General features: G+C 33.6%; 2 long non-coding RNA genes across 2 annotated transcripts; both read left to right on the forward strand.

The window, feature by feature from the left end:
• Window positions 1-839: 839 nt before the first annotated feature.
• LOC122180427 lies at window positions 840-2890 on the forward strand. The gene is made up of 3 exons (XR_006179063.1): window positions 840-888; window positions 1859-1949; window positions 2858-2890. It is a non-coding gene; the product is annotated as an uncharacterized LOC122180427 (long non-coding RNA).
• On the forward strand, window positions 2885-5704 carry LOC122180426. The gene is made up of 3 exons (XR_006179062.1): window positions 2885-2910; window positions 3593-3736; window positions 5066-5704. It is a non-coding gene; the product is annotated as an uncharacterized LOC122180426 (long non-coding RNA).
• Window positions 5705-6733: the final 1029 nt, after the last annotated feature.

Raw genomic sequence — 6733 nt, forward strand, 5'->3', positions numbered from 1 at the left:
TAGATGCTAACTGTAAGGGAAGAATTGTTGCTGTGAGCTGCACCAAGGGCTTCAGTTGGAAAACAGATCGAATTTTTAATACAACTTTGCTATAAAATAAGAGCATTGCCTCCTTCCTTGTTAGAAGACAAAAAGATGTTCCTGACAATTTGTACCTACTAGTGGAGTAAGGGAAGATGATGTGAGGGAGGCTGTTTCAGGAGTTGCAAGAGCACATCTGTTACTAAGAGAGCTATATTCTGTCTGAGTTAATGGGGAGAAGTCTTTCACCTTTGGTCTGTGTGGTAGGATAAGAAGACTAATGAAAGTTATTCATGGAGGTGCTAGAAATGAGTACTGAAATATTTTTCCACATACTAATAGCTCCTGCTCTACTTTTGCATTTGTAGTTTCTAAACTCACATTTTATCCAAAAATGTTATGAAGATTTGACTCCAGTACCTGTTTTGTACAGCATCTGAGGACTACTCTACAGGACCAATTCTTTTCCTTCCTTTCAGCACTTAGTCACATATGCTATGTGATTTACACATCACACTTTATATTCCTTACTTAAATCTTCACATTCAACATAGTCTGTCTTATCAATGACAATAAAAGCAAGAAACCTTTCTATGTTACAAGAGTGGCTTTTTTACCTGTTTGTTTTTTTTTTTTTTTTTTTTTTTCTAGAAACTATTTGGTTAGATTTGACTCTTAGAGTTTACAAGAGTGAATTCCATGGATAAACATAAAGTGGGAAGGAAATCAAAGTTGTTTTAAAGGTATTTAGGAATTTCTCTCTACATCCAGTGTTCATCTTGGCACAGAGAGGGCAAAAACACATCACTATTACTTGACTGCACTAATGCAGACTTCAAGACCTGGATGAGAGCACTTCTTGCTCAAGTAAGATGTCTTCTGTTTCTGGCTTATTAACTAGTTATTGCGTGTTTTGTTTTGTTTTTGGTTTTGTTGTTTTTTTGTTTTTTTGTTTTTTTTTTTAACAAACAACAGTAACAAAAATTCTTAGTACCTGAGAGAAAGCTTAATTCAGTAACAAGAATTTAAATGACCTTTCCATTTCTTTTTGCTAGTGTGTTGAGCTTCAGAATTGGAAAGCAATACTTACTGTCTGTCAGCAACTGTAAAAATGTTAGTTATACTTCATTTTATTCTTTAACATTTTGATCCAAGTTTGTGCCATTGCCCTCTCAATTAAGTGAGAATTTTAATTGCAGGATATTTAAAATATTTAGAGAAAAGTTATATTATTGTATGTAACTTTTCCTGTTGACTTAAGTGGAAAATTATTTTTCTAGTGAAACATATATGTTATGTTTAAGAGGGATCTCTAATGGAGGTATGATTCCTTTAAAAGTGAAGTGGCTCTAATCTGTCCATCCTACTTTTAGCAGTGTTTGGGCAAACTGTAATTCTGCATCCTGTAATAACTTTTCAGCACTTTTTCAGGTTGTGGGAGAGTTTACCAAATCTCTTTACTTGTAAGCAGCTGCAGCATTATCCTTGTGATTGTAATTTATTTATCAAATATCGCCATACCTATAGGAATTCATTAGTTTTCATTGTTTCTATTGCATCTATGGATTTTTGAAGGGATAATTTAAAGAAAAAGGCAGGTCTTGCAGTGGTGAAACTCAGTGAGAGTCAGCATTGCAAATGATGTCTGTCTCCATACAATCATGTATTACAGTTCACTTGCTACTTACTCCAGAAACAAAATATTTATATTTCTATTCATTCTAAATGTAATTGATTTCCATTCATCAACCATCCTGTGCCAACCAAAGCATTTTATGATTATTAGTAAATGGCCTCATCATGTGTTCCTTTTTCTATTCTTTCCTAATTATTCCAGAAAGAAAACTTTTTACTTTGGAAACATAGTTACCTCCACTGAACAATGTATCTGAAAAATAAAAGCAAAGACCATGTTGAGAGGAAAGAAGGTAGATCCACTGTATATGAGCTTATAATATCTATCTTTGTATTAACTCTTTGTAAATGGAGTGGTTGTTGAAAGGATAACAACACCTTAGTCATGTTTTTATTCTATATACATATATATACAGGTTAAATACACGTTTTCTTTGGGTGTTTCATGACTATTATTCAGGAATCTTATGCATTTCTATTGTTAGCTAAATATTTACCTTTTATTCATGACCATAGAAGGTTGATTTATTTTATGGCTGCAGAAATTTAGCAAAGCACAATAATAGTACCAAGACCTCACTCTGAATTTTCCTAGTGTCTGAAGGTAGTAAATGATACACAATGGATTTGTTAATGTGTAGCTGCAGAAAGTAGTATCAGTTATTTGCTGATTCCTTTTTTAATAATTTATCTCCTTCACTCCTTTACTCACTATAGATTGCTATAATGAATATACTTTTCAAATAAAAAGTGAAGACCAAATTATTCATAAGATCTAAACAAATACTTAAGGTAATTTACTTTTATGAGAATGTCTATTGATTTCTATAGCACTATTTATTATTCTTAAAGGTGATTATTTTGTTGGTCATGGGCTGTTATCACATAATTCTTATTAAAAGGACCATATTTGTTATGTTTACCTAGTTAGACTTAGTTAAAGTTTAACAGTAAAATTTAGAAGTTTAGCAGGAGAATTCAAATTTCCTTGGCATTTGGAATTCTATGGTTTGTTGGAGATCATCTGTAGAATAAATTTCAATTTTTAAAAAGCTTCTATTATAATGCATGTTTATTTACCCACAACAACCCTCTTTAATATACATAAGAGCTTAATATCATAATTGCTTTTAATGTCTTGGCCAAATGTGAATTAACAAATCCCTTTGGAAAATGTGATTATCTCCATCCTTATTTGTAGGGTGACCTCTCTCTTTGTGGATTCCAAATCACTTCATTATAATCAAGTCCTATGTAGGTAACACTGCTGGGAAAGTTGTTGTGGGTCTCCTATAGTAACAATAAAAATTAGTAATAGCAATCACTAAAGAAAATAGATTGGTTAGCTTGTTATGTAACCAAGGCACTGATGTTGGATAATTCTTTCTACTTTACCATACTACGTCTACTAAGCTTAACTGCTTAGGCTTATATTTTACTGTACGTAATACATTATTTTATACCATACTATATAAAATATACATATCTATTATATAAAATACTTTACCATAATAAACAGACTCTAAAAGCATTTGCATCCTATGAGAAAAAAAGTTCCAGAAAAATCCATATGACGAAATGACAGGGCATGAACAGCTTAGCAAAACTCCATCTTTTGGCTTTGAGCTCATTTGATCAAACTTATTTCAGTAACAAATTCTTGATTATCATAATAGACTTCCACTGATTGACTATGAAGCGAGGATATGACCCTTCGTGGATCAAGAAATCAAAAATTTCCAAAACAAAAATTATGTTAGCATCTTCAATTTCTGTTCTGCTGACTTTCAAACATCCAAGCCAAACCAGCACGAGTAGATCTTTTTGTTTAGAATTGGTATTGGGAGCACAATAATAATAATAATAATAATAGTAATAATATTGCATATATGATAATAGTATCATTTAAAGTGTGTTGTCTTTATGAATTTTTCAGACTGGGCTTTAGTACATTATTACTGTCTTCCCTTTTTCCAACCTGTATGAGCTTTTTGCTCTTGGGAAACCAGGTCTAGCAGATACCCAGAGGAAGATCCAAGGATTTTCCTTGCTGCAAAACTGAAGTTCATTCATAACAAAGGTAAGATATGTGCCTGCAATGAGGTTTTCATGTTGTCTCAGTTGTGTCCAGCCACTAAAAACGTTCAGTGAAAACTACTGAAAACTACGGTTTTGTCACTATTATATTAAGAAGCCACATGCCACATTATTATGCCACACATAATTTTAAAAAAAAAAAAAGAAAAAGAAAAAAAAAGAAAATGACTTGGAAGAGCACTATCTCCTAGGGTCGAAAGCTGTGGTAAGCAAGAATAACGCTAATGTTACCAAAGCAATTTATCCAGAAACCATAGCCATTATCTGAATTCTCAACTTCCCTCACACCCAGAGTTATTGTTCTCTTTTGTTAAGCATGAATCAGATTTTGTTTTTAACCAGAAATCTCAAAGAAGTATTAAATGAAACTTTATTAACAAAATCTCATAAAGTTTTATTCAGAAGTTATGTAGAAAAGCTTTACTATATTCCATTAGGCAGAGAAAATGTTGAAAGGATATAGTTCATGTTCATTTTCCAGCAGTTTCTCTTTTTGTTACAAGACTTTTGCTATTGTCTTCAGTAGGAGGAAAACCAGCCTCTGGTGAAGTGATGTAAAGCTGTGGGTACCACACTCCTGAATCACTAGAAATGTGTTTTATATTAAACTAAATCTGAAGCATGGCATTTCTTATCACATAGGAAATGAAATACATATTAAAAAGGGTAGAAGGATGGTTTTGGCACTGAGTGGTTTCCAGATTTTGGGTGGCTTGCCTCTCCACAATGTGGTGTTAGGATGATGCATGTTGAGCACAGAGGAAAGAAGATGAAGAGCTAGGTACTGAAACATTTGTGTCACCTCTGTTAGCCCCCTTTAAGGTGAATAAAGAGCATAGCTTTCCCCAGCTCAGGTGAAAAAAACCAGTAGTGGGGAGGGTGAGTTCAGTGTCCTTTCTTATGTGTTTTGCTCAGGATTGTATGGAAAGGGAAAGAGGCGGAAAGGATAAAATTTAATGAAACATAGAATGCTTTATCTTCCCTTTTGAAGGATTGGAAACATGGTCTTCGTAAAGTCTTGAAATCACTGGAAGTGCTAAGATCAGTGGGCAAACCTGGCAACTTTGAGGAGCGCTGTGTCTAAGAAATGTATGTTCTGCTGAAATGTGTTAAAGCATGTCTGCCATATACTTCAGTAGTGTATAAAGTACTTGTTTCTTTTTTATAATCAGCTAAGTGCTTTATTCAAAACCCGCAGTCTATTAACTTATAAGTTTTTTGGCAAATATTTATGTATATGCCAAATATTTGGCAAAGATTTTTAAGAAAGAAAAAAATACAGTATTTTTCATTAATTTCCATTTTCCCATAGGTCTGAAGTTACCTACTCTTCTTGACGTCCACAATAAGTATACTTCTATCTCCAGCCTGAAGAGAAGAATGACTTTAGCGCCTGTATTTACCAGAATTCTTTATGTGTTTACTTCGTTGTTACTACTCCTGTACAGAGAAAGGGTGCAGAAAAAAAAAAACAAAAATGCTGTACACAGGCAAAGCAACTCCTGTAGCGTGCTCCTAGAAGTGAGCCTTTGGGATTGAGACCACACTAGAGGAGATATTCAAGATGAACAGAGGTGCTTTCTCCTCTTGTCTGACTTTCGGCAGAAGTAAGACAGAACAAAGATCGGTTTTTAAGAAAATTGAAGAAACTAACAACTTGAATTTAGAAAGAAAGTGATCATCTGTGAACACATCTAAGGAACAAGATAGTAGTGTGTACAGGCACAGAAGACAAGAACTGGGAGAGTATGTTACCCAGGTTTTTGCTGCATAGCAAGTGTCTTAAAGAGAGGTAGCTTGTAAGACTTTGTTATTGAGTACTTAATTTCACAGTTTCTTGCATTTCGTCTTCTATCTAATATCAGATCTGCAAATCTATTTAACAATTATTGGTACTCTGGTTTCCAAAATGGCACAACTCTGACTGCTTTCTTTTCCTTGGAAATTTCGTTTACAGTTTCTCCTTTCTTATGTTCTGTACAGACAACTAGGAAAAAAAAATGAGACGTTCAGTGTTGACTGAAGAATAAACAAAACTTAAGAGATGGATTTCAGAAGTCTCAGCTTGAAATCAATGGGAAATTGTGAGGTTCTTGATAACATATGGGTGTTCTTTATTCTCATTTAATGGAAATCAGTGTGAAAGAAAAGCCTTGGAACAAGTAGTTGACAGTGCTTCATTTTCATATAAATTATTGCTATTGTCAATGGCTCAAGCAGTGATCAAGACAGAATGTTGAAACTGGGAAGACCACCAAAAGAGCTAATAACACTTTTTTATCTGGGAATTGAGATAAGTCATAAGAAGTATAATAGGAAGTAGGTTATAATACAGAGATAAAAAGGAAAAAAAAAATGCTGATATTATTGTTTAAATAAATCAGTGATGTCACTATGGTAGTTACAGTATGATTCTTCGTCCTGATACCTACTAATAACTCCTTGCAACATGTCGCCCAATGTTCTGTCTTTAAATGGTATCATAAGCAGCATGTGTATAAATTCTGTACCCAATGAGAACCATTTATTTTACTAAGTTAAAATGAAAGATTAGATTGTTGTAGCAAGAAGAAGAATTGAGTTAGAGCACTCCTTTTTGTTCAAATGAGAGAAACTGCCTAATAGCACCCTTGAACTATTAGTCTGCAAAGGTTTTCTTTGAAGCTGTACAGAGAAAGAAAAAGCACTCATTCTTGATCTCTCTAAAGTTTTAAATGCTTTTCACATATAAAGGCTCATTGTCATTAGGACAGTAACCTCGTCATATTTCAAATGTGTTATTACAGACAGCTGTGATTTAACAGGTCAGCTGTTACGCAGATGAAAGCTACATAGATGAAAGCTAAGTGGCATTGGTAGGGTTGAAGGTTTAAAGCCTTCGAAGTCCTAAAAAGCAGTTAGAATAGTCAAATAAAACATGCTTAGTGAGACCTGGCTCTTTTTTCCATATATCTTGAGAAAATGTTGGACTACTATACAA

This window comes from Lagopus leucura, unplaced genomic scaffold (assembly GCF_019238085.1).
Source record: "Lagopus leucura isolate 7727_CA_CO unplaced genomic scaffold, USGS_WTPT01 Super-Scaffold_100004, whole genome shotgun sequence".
Lineage (NCBI taxonomy): Eukaryota > Metazoa > Chordata > Aves > Galliformes > Phasianidae > Lagopus > Lagopus leucura.